Source organism: Cyprinus carpio, chromosome A9, assembly GCF_018340385.1.
Source record: "Cyprinus carpio isolate SPL01 chromosome A9, ASM1834038v1, whole genome shotgun sequence".
NCBI lineage: Eukaryota > Metazoa > Chordata > Actinopteri > Cypriniformes > Cyprinidae > Cyprinus > Cyprinus carpio.
The window spans coordinates 31,721,142-31,738,100 of record NC_056580.1 but is presented as its reverse complement, the minus strand read 5'-3'; the positions used below and the strand labels follow the sequence as shown (position 1 = coordinate 31,738,100).

At 35.7% G+C, this 16,959-nt stretch overlaps 1 pseudogene; it reads left to right on the top strand.

The window, feature by feature from the left end:
- The window catches only part of LOC122146188, a 100,424-nt pseudogene that overhangs the window by 61,781 nt on the left and 21,684 nt on the right, over positions 1-16,959 (top strand).

Sequence of the window (16,959 nt, the reverse complement as noted above, 5' to 3'; positions counted from 1 at the left end):
CCTTCCAATATACACAACGAGAACACAGTTGTATTGTTATGTAGAACACAGAAAACAATTATGAGAGAAGAGAGAAAAAAAGAGAAAGGCAAGAGAGTCATAATGTGTAAAAAATGGTTGTATGCTGTTAAAGTAGGTACAGAGGCAGAGTGCTCTAAAACAAAGGGAGAATGGTTTCAAAAGAGCAAATTACCCTTTTATACAGACAGCAACACTTTCAGCCTCATGTGAGATGCTCTACAAAGCTTATTACGAGATGTATATTCTTATGTTCCCTTAATTCAACTAATATTCACACACACACACCTCAAACACCTGGTCTAGTCAATGTCATATTTAGTAAGTATCCTATCCTGTTTCTCATTCCCTCTCCCTCGTTTTTGGCTACTGAATCATGTGTTTTGGATGCTTCAATACAAACCAGCAGCATCTCGTGTGGTGCTTACTGTTACAGTAATCCTGACACCTCTCCTCCCCAGAGAAAGAGAACGGTACACTGATAAAGAGAGAGATGAAAAGACGCACACAAGGCACAGGGAGGGCCGGGAAGAAAGCTTGGCACCGAGGTGTAAAGCTCCCTTTAGTGGCCTGAGATTGAGCCAAAGCACAGTTACTGTTCATTTGGCTGAAGGATAAACATTGTACTGGCACTAGGAATAATATATATCTGGTCAATGATGTCAACTCATTAAAAGTCAATAACTGATGGATCTCTCCAAATTAGTCATGTAAACCAAAGTCATCAATTAAAATAAATATTTCAGTGAAGGATAGCCTGACGGGGACATGTTAGTTAGCATATGAGAAGGGAGCAAATCTACTTTAATGTCTTGCCCTACTTTCTTATTTTATTTTCTCAACAAAACAGATGCTATACTTTTTTTTTTAAAAGTGTGAAGTCATATAGAAAAACAATATACCTTTGTTTTTCTTATAATCAAATACATACAGCTTTGGTGAGCATAATGTTTTAAAACATTAAAAAAAGTATTATCTACAGTGTACTCCAAACTTTTGAACATTGGTGTACTGAAAATAAATAATACAAAATAATTATTATGTAAAAATCAATCAATTATTCATTTCATTGTTCTTATTTCTTGTTCCTAGTCAAATTAAATGAATAGTGCGCCTCAAAAAGAACAGAATTATACTATTCTTCCAAAAACTTACAAAGCCAATACTACAGGTCTCTGAGGGGAACAAACTGAAACTGAAGACATTATTTACTGAAAATTTTTTAAAATATAGTAATAATTTTTTTTTTTTTTTTTTTCTTTTTATACTTTTGGAGCTTAAGATGTTTTTGTTGAAAAAAAAAGCAAACAAAATCTCTATTTTGTGTTCCATAGGAAAAAGACTATCTTTTCATCTTTCTTCTTTTTCATTGATTATTATAAATTTGGCTGTTTATTTCCCACAGTGTAATCTATCTGTGTTCATAACTGTTCATATAAATAACTGTTTTTCTTTTTTTTCATTTGCTGTTTTTCCATTGGATGCATTTCTCTTTTGTCATACTTACAAACCCTTGATAAATAATGAATGCAAATATAATTTGTTTTTGCAGACAGTGCTAATTTGTAATTTTGCAGACAGAGCTAATGGCTAAATGTAATTTCACTGTGATTTCAGTGTTAAGAGCTATTCACTCAGATGGTTATGGGCAAGAAATTAAGCTGGAATTTTCTAATAACTTAAGTGAAGTAATGGTGGAAATCTGTGCTTATGTTTTACTGATGCACAGTAAAGCTGCATGTGGTATTTTTGTGTTTCTCTGGAATAACTTGATGTTATTTATTGTTGAGCCAAACAATTTAGAAATGAAATAAATGAAAATGATATATGGATGTTCTCTGTTCAGACGAGGAGACAGGGCTGGAGGTGCACAAAGTCACACACACACCGCTCCAAAACCAAAACCCGACACACAATAGATCTGCTCTACAACATATATCTACACACCCACAAAAAAAAGACAAGAGCAAACTCAAGAATCAACAATGTAAGACCCACATTTAGACACTAACATTCTTATAATTTAGACCTAAGAAATTAAGAATAGTTCAAGTTCAAACATTACAGAACAAAATACAAAGGAAATACAAAAATGACCTTGTAAAGATAAATACATAACAATATGTTTTGTTCAGCAATGAGACAAAGTTATTTACTGCATCTTCTAAAATTAGTTGGGTTATTTTTTTTTTTTATTTATTCACAGTGGTTTGCACACATCATACTGTTTATGAAAATCTTGAAAATACACTAAAAAAATCTAATAAACATTTCTAAAACATTGCTATCATTTAGAACATGTTCGGTGAGAAGCCACCCATCCCAGAGTACAAAGTGGCAGCCATTCAGAAGAGCCGTTTTATTCTTCTCCATTACGGCACCTTCAAAGCTGGCTGGGATTGGCTGATCTTGTTAGCCACCTTTTATGTAGCAGTTACTGTGCCCTACAATGTCTGTTTCACCGTCGTCGGTGGGCGGGATGAGTTGTCGACTCCTAGTCCTAGAAGTCCACCAAGTGTGAGCGACATCTTGGTAGAAATCCTTTTCATGTTAGGTAAGGCTCAACCTACAGTCCTATTGTTTGTTGTTCATTTATTTTTTTTACTATGTCATTAGTTTGGCAAAAATAAGTTCTGTCTCAATAATGTCTTTTGATACCAAAGGCTGCTAATAAAGTACCCCTATTCATAGCACACCATCCTATTATTTTTCAGGTGTATGTGTACATTTCTGAGTCAGACAGTCTTTTATGTCACAGAGGTAATATAAGGCCAGATATATCATACACACAGATCTAAAAAAAATATTAATGATACTAAAAAAAAAACCACAAAAAAAATCAACTAACATCTAAAAATCCAAAAAACAAAAAAAAGAACGTTCAACAAAATCTAAACTCTAAAGATGTTTTATAGTGCAGAAATAATTCTGAAGGCCCACTGTCAAATTAATTTATTAGTAAAGTCAGATTTCTGTCTGTAGACTAACTGTTGAAAGATATACAAACCCATTAGACAAAACATCAGATTTATAGCCATTACATCTATATTAGAATTCCACAGTCAGTGAGGATACAGTAAGTACAGCTTGAGAGCAGTTCAGTGACAGAATCTGTTACTGTTCATTACACACAATTTCATAACACAGAGCAACTATTGGTATCATCGAAACATTTGCATAAAAGCTCCTACATAAAAAGTTGCTTTTATTTGCTTTTCTGTGCTACAGTTCCCAAAGACATTTACTAAACTTTTAAAGTTCTATTAATTGCAACTTACATTAAATTACATTATCGTCAGTAGAACCCAGACCAAACTTTTATAACCTGTCACTGAACCAAGTAATGAATAAAATAGAGTTTTCTGTGATATAGTAACAAATAAATATGTCATCTTCTAAGTTTTCTAAAATATTTTTTTTTCTTTATATCCCTGTGACAGATATTGTGTTAAACTTTCGCACCACATTTGTGAGCACATCAGGCCAGGTGGTGTATGATGCGCGGTCTATCTGTGTGCATTACGTCACCACCTGGCTCTTTGTGGACCTGATTGCTGCGCTACCTTTTGACCTGTTGTACGCCTTCAATGTCAGTGTGGTAAGTGTTAATTTTGCTTATATTGAAGATAATTTTATGCCAACTGTTTATTCACAACCTTATAAATCTAAACATTTTTGTTTTAAGAAGGATTAACGGCCCTCCCCCTTTATGGGAGACCACATTTCATGTGTTGGGCATGCCATCTTAAATGATTGTTTATTCTATGATTTCATTTTGAGCTATGTATTCAATATCTGTATGTTTAGTACTTTGGAGTTCATCTGCTGAAAACAGTTCGATTGTTACGGCTTCTACGCTTGCTCCAAAAGCTGGAGCGCTACTCCCAGTACAGCGCAGTGGTCCTCACATTACTTATGTCTATGTTCGGCTTGCTGGCACATTGGATGGCCTGTGTCTGGTATGTCATCGGCCGCAGCGAGATTGAGAACAGCCCTGGTTCCTGGGACATTGGTGAGTGCCATACCTACAAACTGTCAACAGAGCTGTACCGACCTTTGAATCATGTTTAAATTCAAGTTTAAAATCAACTAAGTTTAAATTCATTCAAACAGATTCTTAAGGTCTTCTAACAAATGCAATTTTTATCCCTTTTACTGGCTAAGCTGAACTAGAAATGTCCCTCAAAATAAACTCCTAAAATATTGAATATCTTCTATTAGATATTTTATGAAACCACATACTCTAAGTGAAATGAGAAAAAAAAAAAAAACATAACAAAAAATAGGGCAGTTATCTTCTTAGCATAAGTACTGCTGTGTAACAGATCGGACTGAGGCCTTGTTTGAGGCCATCTCATATATTTTCACATGTGAAAGAGTTCTTTTCATAGTGTCTCATACACAAGGATCATTATTAAATGTGTCTGTCCACTAATATTCTCATTACATTGAAAATGTACAACAACCTTTTTATGTGCCTTACTAAAGGCCTCCTATTATAAATATCTTGCATTTGTAATACAGGTACAAATACAGGTAATACAGGTACAAATGACTTTTCAAATTAGGTAGACACCTGAATAGAAGAATAAGAAAAAAGGCCAGACATAATGCGTTTTGTCAGAAGGACAGAACAATTTCTCTGGCTCTGCGAACAGCACACTGATGAGACAGTCTCTGATTTAAGTCATTCTCTTCACATCATTCAAGCATGTGTCATGTCTGAACAAACTTACCTTTTTCACATTTGTCCATGAACAGGTGAATTACTGCATCAGTCTGACTTACAAATGAACCTCTCGCTTAGTCTCCCCTGTGCTACCCTCCACATGAATAAGAAAAAAGACCAAGGGTAAAATAAATGGCTGTGAGAAAAGAGTGTATGATGACATTGATATGATCTTGACATAATGAATCTCACAGGACTTAATTTATTAAAGGTCATCCATCTTTTTCTTGACCAAGATAAACTAGACAAGATATTTTAGGAGTCCTTTAAACTAATTGTAAAAAATTTAGTTAAGTTCTATTTTGATTTGACTTTTTACTGAATCTTTCCCCAGGTTACATAGTTACGGCAGCAGGTGTTGACAATTGTCTTTACGAGAGAGTCATTGAATCATTCACTGAACCGATTCGTGCATGAACAAAACAAGTGATATATGAGTGATTCAGGTTATTGAATTACTTAAAGCTTACAATGTGGGAGTGTCCAACTTATTTGCACATACCATTTGAGCAATTATTCATAGAAAATTGCCTGCAATATGCGTACAGTCTAACACCATCTGTCATATCTAATGAAAGTGATTCTGATTGGCCTCAGCATCAGCAAATCCACTGTTCCACACAGGCTGCCAGCCAGTGGTTTCAATTACATTCACATGTTCTCCTTAAATGCAGGGATACTACTCCAATATCCAGTCTTTGCTGTTGTGCCAACAATATTACCCACCATTCCCTCTCACCCAGTTCTACATTGCCCAGCCATTAAATATTAAGCAGATGAGGCTGTCATGACACGTCTAGTTTTGCTAGTGGCAATAGAAGTTTGTAGCATTCTGCACATCAGATGGAATATTTTAGCACTGAAACACGCATGCAGTGTTTAATGAGTCTCAAATGTGTGACAGTTCGGCTTTCAAATGGCGAATGTAGAATTTGGAAGTGTACCAGATTTACAAGAAGTTGTTTTATATCTGGTGAGAACCAGTTTCAGCTTGGCTCTTTACAGTTATTATCATTTGCCTTGGTGAGGCAGTGTTATTGATGATAATGAAATATTGAAGTCATTTTGAGTACTGCTGTCTATCTGTTTTGGAAATAGGGACATAAAAGGACGCACAGTATAGTAAATGGATTGTAGTTTTGCCATATCAATAATGAAAGGTTTCTCTGAGGGGTTCCCCCAAGAGGTGATTGAACTCTGTGACTCTGCTCTGTGACTCCCTCTTCGTTCTTTTATTTTTCCTTCTCCATATCGATCATTTCACTGGCCTCACCTCAGCAGAACACTGTTCTTTTTAATGGCTAGCTGCCCAGCAGACCTTGAGAGACTAGAGAGGATTTTCAATTTGGCTCCAAAAATCATACTGTCAAATCAGTCAAAACTCTTGATTCTTTTTCAAGTGGTTTGGAAGAGAACAGAGATCCCCTGTTGCTAGAAATATATTATCCTTTCGGTCTTATCATTACATGCAATTTAATATCCTCTTCTTGCACATCAGTCTCCCTTACCTTCCTTATCCAGCACTGACTCCTACATTCCTGCTTGAGTGTAATGTACATCCCCCTTTATTCAACCCCTAACCCAAGCTAACACGATCTTGAAGAAATCTATTTCCTTCCTACTTGTCTTTTCTCATTGCTCAAAGAGCTATCTTTGCTTTTTACACATGTCATTACCAATGGACTTCTCTTTGGCTCCCTTCTCATGCCATGAATAAATAATGTGCACCTCACAACCATATAAAACATATACTTACATTAGGCATATTAGATATTCAAATGTATTTATCTTGTGTACTTGTCCCTTTTTCCTCCTGCGGTGATTTACAACCCAACGTAACCTTAGTGGTTTGAGACACTTTCTATTCATATTTTCACCCTAAATTAACAGCAGGATATGTAAAGTATATGTTTCTCAAGACTGCTCCATCAGAGCATTACTGGTATAAATTAATCTTCGGCAGTGCTCTTTGCTAGTATTACATTTACATTTGTTCTATTCATTGTAGATACTGTAAGCTTGTCAAGCACTGGTTGATGGCTGTTTTTCACAAATAAGTATGCACTTTGTCGTCAAGTGCAATTGAATTGTCAAAAACTTGCATAAATCTCATTGGAGTCTGGAGAAAACACTCTCACTAATACATACCAGCTTCACCCAGCCAGTGCAGACATCCAGAGCTTTCACACACACATGCACATATTAAGTTTTGATGCCTTTGAATGTAAATAATATATATTTGGTCTCTGAGTTGTTGGTTAGTTGTTGGTTAAACGTTAACGTGAGTGCAGCTACTATACAGGATTTAATCATGGCTGTGAGTTTGGGGCAATTTTAACATTTAAAAACTAAATAAAAGTTGAAGATAAAATTAAGTTATTTAAAATCTTCACAATGAAGGTCTGTTAAATGCACATTATTCCTACTAGCTAAAACCATTATCACCATATAAAAGTGAAAACTATTGCATAATATTATTAAGTATTAAAGCAATTATATTATTACTTTGAGGTGTGCTCTCATTTCAAATACAGTGGGTTAATACCATTTGTGTAATGGGGGCAATTATAACACTCTGACTCTGGAGCCGATTCAATATTATTATCCAATCTTTCTCAATATGTTAATGGCACTATTACATACTACTGGTAGTTGTAGTCATTGTATATGCTCTTTTCCCTGGTCAATAAGTGATTTTAGAAAGCAAAAGTGAAAGTGAGAAGGAAATGGAACTGCGTACTTCTCCATAACAATCCTTGATCTAAACAAAACCATGGAAATCTTTATCTTAAAACACTGTAGACATAAACCAGATCACAAGGAGGAAAAAATACAGATACTGTATAAGATCAACTCTGCACATACTAACATGATGAACTTTGGAAGGGACTGTTAGCAATCAGATATCTATATTAGCCAAATAAGGTGTCCAGAACATATGAAGGACACTTTAACACTGCCTATTAGCACATGAAGACACATTACAGACAAGAAAGTGAAGACTTTGGATGTGGTTTTATTTCAGGAAAGGAATGACCCAGGTTTCTGGTATATGTATGCATGAGCAAGGTAATGTAAACTGAAGCTGGTCGCTGTGTAAATGAGAGAAGTGAATGTTTGTTTGTGTATTTGTAAAGGAGGTTTTGTCATGTGTGATTGTGCATTAAACCTTCCCTGACAACTGCTAGCAAGAAGTTCTCTGGCACCTTTTTCCCCCTCAATCTCCATCATTCATTTTCTGATCTTGTTTTTTGTCTCCTTGACAATTTTTCTGGTTCTCTCAAAAAATATCACTTCTAATGTCATATATGGTACCTATACTACCTCCAAACTAGACACTTACTGACAAAAAAGCAGAGAGGGAAGAAAGAGAGAAAGAAAATGTATAGAAGTAGTGAGACAGGGAACAAAAGTAGAGTCTCCAGAGGAGTTCAGCCTACTGCAAGCCAACTGATATTGAAAATGCTTCAGGTTCAGCACCATGGACAGGGACAGTCACTCTGTATCTGCTCAGTTCTGACAGTGACCTAAGAACCCTGGACAGTGGCCATGTACTCACTAAAAAAGTTATTAGAGTGACAACATTATTGCATTTTGGGTAGTTATAGTGCCAAACACAAATGGAAAAAAATAAATTGTTAGAACAATCACCAAAACTACATTATGATTAATTATGAACATTCTAGACAATTTCACAGGTCAAAACATATGCCAAATTGGTACAAATACACGTAAAGGTACATTTTCTTCCTTTCTCGTAGGCTGGTTGCATGAGCTTAAACGTCTGGGCACCCCCTATCCTATTTCCCCTCCCCCATCCCACCCATCACTCATTAACCACTCCCCACCAACCATCATGGATTGATTGTCAATCAAACCAACCCAATATAATGGCACTGATCTGGTGGGACATGAGTCTGTGGGGAACTCGAGCCAATGGAACACAACAGGAGCGGGGCCAGTGGGCACTTCAAACGCAGGACAGACTGGAGCCGTACTGGGAGGCGGGCCCTCAATTCGGAGTTCATATGTGACATCACTGTACTTCGCTTTAAGCAGTCTGACCAGCGTGGGCTTTGGCAATGTCTCAGCTAATACTGACTCAGAGAAGATCTTCTCTATCTGCACCATGCTGATTGGAGGTAAGTGCAAGAAAACATGGTCGCACGTTTTTAAATGATTTTGGATTTACTACTTTGCTACAGGGATGTACATATTTGATTTCTAAATATTGATAATTTTTTTTTTTTTAGTGTTCTTTTTTCTTGATCAGTTTAAAATATCAATATACACTATTGCTTAAAAGTGTAAGATTTTTTAATGTTCTTGAAAGTTGTCTCTTATGCTCATTAAGGCTGCATTTAAAAATATTGTGAAATATTATTAGAGTTTAAAGTAAATGTCATATTTGAATATATATTAAAATGCCATTTATTCCTGCAATGGCAAAGCTGAATATTCATTATGCTAAATAGGCATCAGCTAACAGTAATTCCAGGTAATATCTCCAATCCAACAATAATTCAAAAATATATATTAATGTTTAATTTTTAAAGAAAATTATTCAGAATTTTAAATTATGTCAGGATTCTGTTGCAAGAATTTGGGGAAATAGAAATCTAACAGGAATGTGTATCTAAACAAGAAAATTAAATCTTGAAGGTTGATGTGAATGTCATGTATACTGGGACAAGTGCATTTGTGCCCCTCTGGTAGAATTCCGCTCTTGTTTCCTTAATTGTTGTGTAAAAGACATGGTTTAATAACTTCTCTTAGCTTGGGGGGATCTAAATGTTCCCTTTGTTATCTTTCCCACCCCCACCAGACATCAATATTCATAAAATGATTTAGTCTTCTCAAGCAGTGATGATTTAACACTTAAAATGTTCAAGATTATGATGGTTCCACAACCCCAAAATACAAACTGGTGTGTTTGTTTATTTGTAATAGTGCACATTTGGGACATACTGAAAAACATAAGTCAGCTAATTGTTTTTTTTATTTTTTATTTAACAACATTTTATCCAGGTCATTGGCAAAGTAACAATGTGATTAAATATTGAAAAGGCACAAAATGAAAGCACAACAATAAGACAAGAAAACATAAATAATATGTAGTCTAAAAAAATTACCGTGATCAACATTAAACCGTTTTTTTTTTTTTTTTTTTTTTTTACCATGCATTCCCATATGATTGGCCAATATAACGTTTCATGAACTGCTGTGATAAACTAACAAAGGGGGGCACTCATGAACACCCATTTCAGCTCTAAATTCATAGATAGGACTCCCTAGAATTATGTAGACGTCACATAGACATGCAAAAGAAGACTAGAAGACCACAAGTCCACATCAAGTGCACTAATGAGTGCATTTCCCCCCAAGGTCTAAACTTCTATAGGCTCACTGAATTTCCCAAAGGACTGCATTCTTCGTAAGATAAGACACAGAGGTGGATTTGCTTTATTGGAGTAGTCTTTAGCAGTGACGATTAAGTTTGTGCGTCCATCTGACCTCATTTACTTTTAATCTACATTTCCCACAGGGCTCCATTCTTAGAGCACCAGCATTTCCTTTGACCATATTATTCATTAAGCTTTGATACTTATTGATTATCTCTATCTTCCACACATTTCCCAGTGGTAGGTAAGGTTTATTGACCATAGTTTAACTACCTCAGAATCTTCAACCATATTTATAGAAGTAGTGCTGGTTGAGTAAATATTTGTCCAGTATTCGTGCATTTATCAGTTTATGATAATGGACAACATTCTGTACTGTATGTCTCACGACATGTTCCTTTCATGTTTAATTGCAAAACGAGTGACCTTAAAGTTTTAATTCATCCTGTTTTCATTTGTATGGTTCAAAACCTTAGTGTTGGCATATTTCTGTGGATTTTTTGTCATCCTTTATACATCCTAACCAGGTTTAACTCAGTTTAAAGCCGTTTTCTTCTAACCTCGGGATTCGACTGCCACTGAAATGGAGCGGTTTGTTATCTGCTGAGACAGCGGTAATGATTTTTCAGCCGCATGTGCCCCTATGTGGGTTTCAGGGAGATGGTGAGAGAGTGGATTGAATTCTAAGGCATGTCCTCTGGGCCATGAAGAGAGAGACACAGGCTTCACTGCACTTAAGAGGGCCAAATGAGGATGGCTGAACCCATGCACACTCACATACATGCACACTGAACCAATCTGTCACCAAATCCTACCACTAAGGGCCATTTCTGTCCCAGCCAGCTGACAGTTGGGCTCCTACCCACACACAGAGATTATACACACAGAGGGTATTTGGGGAACACTGAAATGCCTAAAATTACCATAATTATGTGAAACGATTAAGCATATTTATTGTATTAATCAGACTACAATATAATGTCCACCACCTAATCCAGAGGAAAGCTTTACTTCCCAGAGGCTGTGCTTTCATAGCTTAAGCTTGCTAAGCTTAGCTTAGCTTTGCTTCCTTAGCTTAGACTTAATTAACTTCTTGGATATGCTTCATTTAAAGGAATGGTTAAACCAAAACGGAAAATTCTGTCATGGTGTACACAACATGAATAACAAAATTATCATTTTTAGGTGAGCCATCACTTTAACAAATGCTTCTCTTAAAATTAATTAGCATATATAAAAGTTTGATTTGATTTGATTCAGTTCAATTTCCAAGTTCACATAGAGTAACACTGTATATGCTTCAAAACATAATGCAATAAATAAGAACATAATACTAATGGTCAGTGAAAGAGTTGCTTAATATGTAGAAATTGTTAATCATCTTGAACCTCAGGAGGTCAAACTGTTGTACAAGTTTTTTTCAATTAATTTTCTATGGGAATTGCTGTTTCTATTGCCAAAGTTTTGATAATTTTTATGTAGAAGCAAAAAAATAAATATACAAAGTGTATTAAATATAACTTTAGATTTTTAAGTAAAGTTGAATCTAAAATATACAGTGTACAGTACAGTGTACAGTATTTGTGGAATATGCCTTTTCTGAAGTGCCTCTTCAATAAGTGCCTCCAATCATGAAAGGAGGTATAAAATTCATGTGGTGACCATAAATGATTTGATGAGAAATGTTTGAGTTCATATTGGCTGCACAGTTTGAGACCACACTGAAACCCGAGAATTAAGAAAAGGTCTCCATATAATCTCCCTCCTGTCTTGGACAGACAATTCAGCAAGAGAACTCATTTGTCCTCCCTACAGGAATCAGGTGGTTGAAACAGGTTTTAATAATTCTTTTGCCCTTTTTCACCTACTTTTGAAGATTTTCATGGAGTTCATCAAAAATCTCATCCAAGGCATATAACCCAGGTGCAGCCACTTATGCTGAGCGCAGCTCTTGAACAGAAGAGCGGCATGCAATTTCCGCAACAATTTATGTAGACTTCAATTAGCACTCCATGAGTACTCTCCACCCTTCTCGATTGCTTACACTCATGTTGGCAAAGTTCACAATGTTAAACAAATAGATGATTTAGAGATGGTGGTGGAATGAAAACCGTTGCTCTGAACTGAATGTATGAAGAGGAAACAGTAAACTGAATTATAGATATAGAGTATAGCAATAGAAAGAAAACAGGCTGGAGCAAGATGTAAACTGATCCCCTTGACTAAACCTTAACTCCTTATAACTTAAAAGTGTATAGGGAGGTATATATGTTTGTATTAAACATTTTGAAAACTTGTTTAAAGAAACAGATTTATTCCATTTTAAATGTACATCCTTATTAACCTGCTGTCATGATGTTGAAAACTTGAAAGAATTGGTGCAAAAACAAAACAAATAAAGCACAACAATGTCATTGTTCAAATTCATTAAGTCACCTGAAATGTTTGCTCTTTGTGTCTTTCCCCAGCACTCATGCATGCTGCGGTCTTCGGTAACGTGACGGCCATTATTCAGAGGATGTACTCACGCCGCTCACTCTATCATACTCGTACCAAAGACCTCAAAGACTTCATCCGCGTGCATCGACTGCCCAAGGCCCTTGCGCAGCGCATGCTGGAGTGCTTTCAGACCACATGGTCTGTCAACAATGGCATCGATGTCAGCGAGGTAGTACTTTTAAACTTTTATCATGTTCACAATTTATAAATCATGCTCAAATTGTTGTATTGAAAGTGCGGGCAGTATGTGCAGTCATCTGGGACTTACTGAACTACTGTCTTGATTTACTCATTGAAACCTTGTTGGGTTTTCTTGGTTTTCTTGATGCTGAGAGGATCAGTAGCTCTGACACTTGTTAACGTTGTTTAAAATTCTTGGTACATTTCATAAGTAGTGTACTTTTTTGGATTTTCAAGGATGTTGATTTTATATGACACTGAAATATACTGTATTTGTGGAATTTGCATTCATTAATAAGTACCTAATTTCCTGTGCAAAAATAAATGATATGTAAGTAAAGATCTAACTAATTGTTTGACCTGCTCTGGCAATAAAAAAAATAAAATAAATAAATAAAATAAAATAAAAAAAAAAAAAAAAATCCTATTGATCCCATTTTGATAGTAAATTCATAATTATTAAGTACAAAGTAGCATGTTAACTTGGCTTAACTTGGCTACTCTGGCAAAATTGATTCGATATTCCATGACCTCCAGGAGAAAAAGTTTTTAAGATTTACAGAGAATGCATTTTGCATTTAAAAACACTTATGCATCTGAAAAACACTTGTAATGAAATTTTATGCTCATAGCATTACATTTTATGTAATTGTAGCTCCTTTTCTTTACAACAATTGATTCCAATCTGTGTTGCTTATTATTGGCCTACTTGCTATCAATGGTGTGATTAGATGCATCTGTCTAAGATTAAAGCGTATTATCCTTTATTATTCGCTCTTCAGCATACTCTCTTTCTATCTCTCATTCTGTTTCATAATCCATAATCTTATCTTTTATCATTTGATTTATTTTCTCTTTCCATTCCTGTCTCATCCATAACTCTGATCTGCTCATAAACAAGAGATTCCATCTTACACTCACAATGTATTCAAAGAGCCCCAACTCACAACTGTCTCTTTGCTTTGATATCAATATCATCTCCCGTTAAAATCTAAGTAGAAGACTTATCTACAGTTGTTTTTTTTTGTTTTTTTTGCTGCAGTTGATTCCTTGAGGATCAACTGTAAATCGAAAGTTTTTATGGCTTTTCAAGAATGAGAAGTAAAAGTCAGTGCTTCAAATAAAAGATCTCTTGTCCTCTCCCAGCTTTTTGAAGGACTTCCCAGATGAATTGCGGGCTGACATTGCTATGCACCTGAATAAAGAGCTGCTCCAGCTGCCTCTGTTTGAGTCGGCCAGTCGAGGGTGTCTGCGCTCTCTGTCGCTTATCATCAAAACCTCCTTCTGTGCTCCAGCAGAGTTCCTCATTCGCCAGGGTGACGCTCTGCAGGCCATCTACTTTGTCTGCTCAGGCTCCATGGAAGTGCTCAAGGACAACACTGTGCTGGCTATACTGGGTGAGATTACACACAAACAGTAGGGTTCAGGAGATAATTTAGGATAATTGTGCCATTTTTTTTTGCCAGTGATCTCAATTGCAAAATGTTTCCCAAATTACCTGAATTCACCTTACACACACACACATGAAAAATTTATGCAGAAATTTGTTCTGGTTTCATTTAAAAAGTGCTTGATTTAATAAAGGCCCCAAATGTTCTTTTGTACTTAAACTGTTGAACAATAATTGTATATTGCATTCAAACATGTTTTAAACACTGCCAGGCACCCGACTTTAGAGCAACAGATTCCATGCAATTATATTTGGTGTCACTAGTGGCACAAAAATCTCACACTTTTTTTATTATTCAGGTAAAAAATGTGCTGCTAAATGTGGAAAACTGAAAACAAAATGAAACAATTACAGTAAATACAGACTCAAAGCTCATTGGTAACACTATACAGCTAGTGCAAATACATTTCTGTGTGTCAGTCATGCTGACTTATTCAATGGCTTCTGTATTACAATTTCACAGCGATTTCAAAGCCCATTTAAATTCCTCCTACCTGTCACTATTAGTTGTGCTTCCTATGTGATATTGAGACAGGCCAATACAATAAAAACTGCCCACACATGCACACACACCATCCATTAAAATCAATGTATCATTTCTGACATAATTAAGACATTATAAATTAGCTAAATAATCACTCTTTTAAACCACCTTAACACACACACATACACACACTCACTTGCTCAGCGAATCTTATCCTCCCACTATCTGTAGTTCTGATTGTTTCAAGGGAGGATTCCCATATAATTTTCAAGTCTGCTGAACAGTAACTATCCCCCTCCCCCCTTTATACACACACACATTCGGCTCATTGGCTTTAATTTCTCATTAATTGTCTTCCTTTGTTATGCATATTAATGCATATATTATCTGCGATATTCAGCTGCTGTTTGATGAAGAGGTGATATATGGTTTTTCTAATGTGTTTGCCAATACGTGACATGGCAAGCTGTAAACATAGTGAGCTGCCTGTGTAAGCAGCTACCTTCTAAATGAGAAGTCACATTTACTATGTTCAGCCATTTTCACCTGCGGAATACAGTCAATTCAGTTGAAATTTTACTTGTATTTAAGTTGGTCACACAAATTCGTCACACTGACCAATAGAAAGCTGCTTGGTTTTAAAAGTGACTTCTGTGTTCATGGATTGCTACACAATTGACACTGAACAATGAACCTTTTTGCCACACAAATTATGCATACATTTTGCTAATGTTGACCACATCTTATTGCAGCATTCTAATTGAAATGGAACTTTGAAAGTGATAGACCTACATGCTGTACATCAAGGTTCATCAAGGGTTATCATCCAATCAAAAAATCAATCAACCAACCAACCAATCAACTATGAACTGTACAGGCCCAAAAGTAGGCTAATTTATTAACACACAAAACACTCAAAGCAGACAGGAGGCTCAACACAATACTAGTATAGTTTAGTATAGTAATTCACCAAAATTGGGTGAAATAGTCCATTTTAGTTTGATTAAACTTTTTTTATGTATTACTTTCGAATTAATGAAATATTTACTATGTACAGTATGTTTCTCTTTCTCTATTTTTTTTTTTTTCACTGAGCTTTCTGCCTTATCTCCCGAGGCTACGTGCCTTTGAATTTTTCCCAAAACAACATATCTTAGAAGGCTGCATAAGCATACTTTTCATCTTGCAATGATCCCCTAAAATGCTTTCTCAGTAGGCAGCATTCTAGGATTTTCACAACATCATCTGATACTTACAAATTCCTTGTTTTTACCATTGGCTATGTTGCTTTGGACAAGTTGACTAACCTAAGAAAATTTTTTTGCCCAGAGCTGGTATAAATATGAAGCCTGCAACCTGAAATTACCTTGTGCTTTCATGCAAGATATATTAGCAATCCAGCTCACATGTACTTGAGTCTGTGATTGCTATTCCATGCACCATATCTGTCATTCCCACACTTACATTCGCATTCCTAACCCACCCTCCAGTCCTTGAAGAAAAATATGAAGAAAAATGTTGACATAAATATACACAAAGAAATCTGATGCACATAGTAATAATTTTCAGAAAATGTAGGCAACTCCAATTTGACTCAAGCATGAGTTTAGCAATGAAATGCTTTCTGTTTAAATATTTTGAAAATGAATAACTTGAATATATTTTGAATATCTCTCCATCCACCTGCACTAGAAAAGGTCAGTGCTTTTTATGGTATTGTAGAGCTTAATGAGCTCGGCAAGCAGCCCAGATGTGAAACCCAGTAGTATTCATGAGGATTCATGATTTTATGACCTATTGTGTCCTTCAGCTAGACACTTAGCCAACTGGTTGCTGCAGTAACTGCACTGTAAGTTACTTTTGATGACATAACAATAGAATCCATGTAAATGTCCCTTTTCTTCTGTGAATCACATGATATTGTACAGTACTGTATACCCTATTGATATCTGCTGGATAAATACTCAATGTTAATGGGGCAGAAATCTTGAAATCTCTTCAATGACTCTTGAGCTACTTGTCACAATTTTTCACTCAAGTGAATATTTCTTTATTTTTGAAAGGCATTTGTTGTATATATGCATATAAAGAGATATTGTACATATAAGCTATTACTGCCTAGGAAAAAACATAAGCTTACATGTTGGGCCCAAGTTTACCTGTCATATGTTTGACACTGATTTGAGAATAAAATATT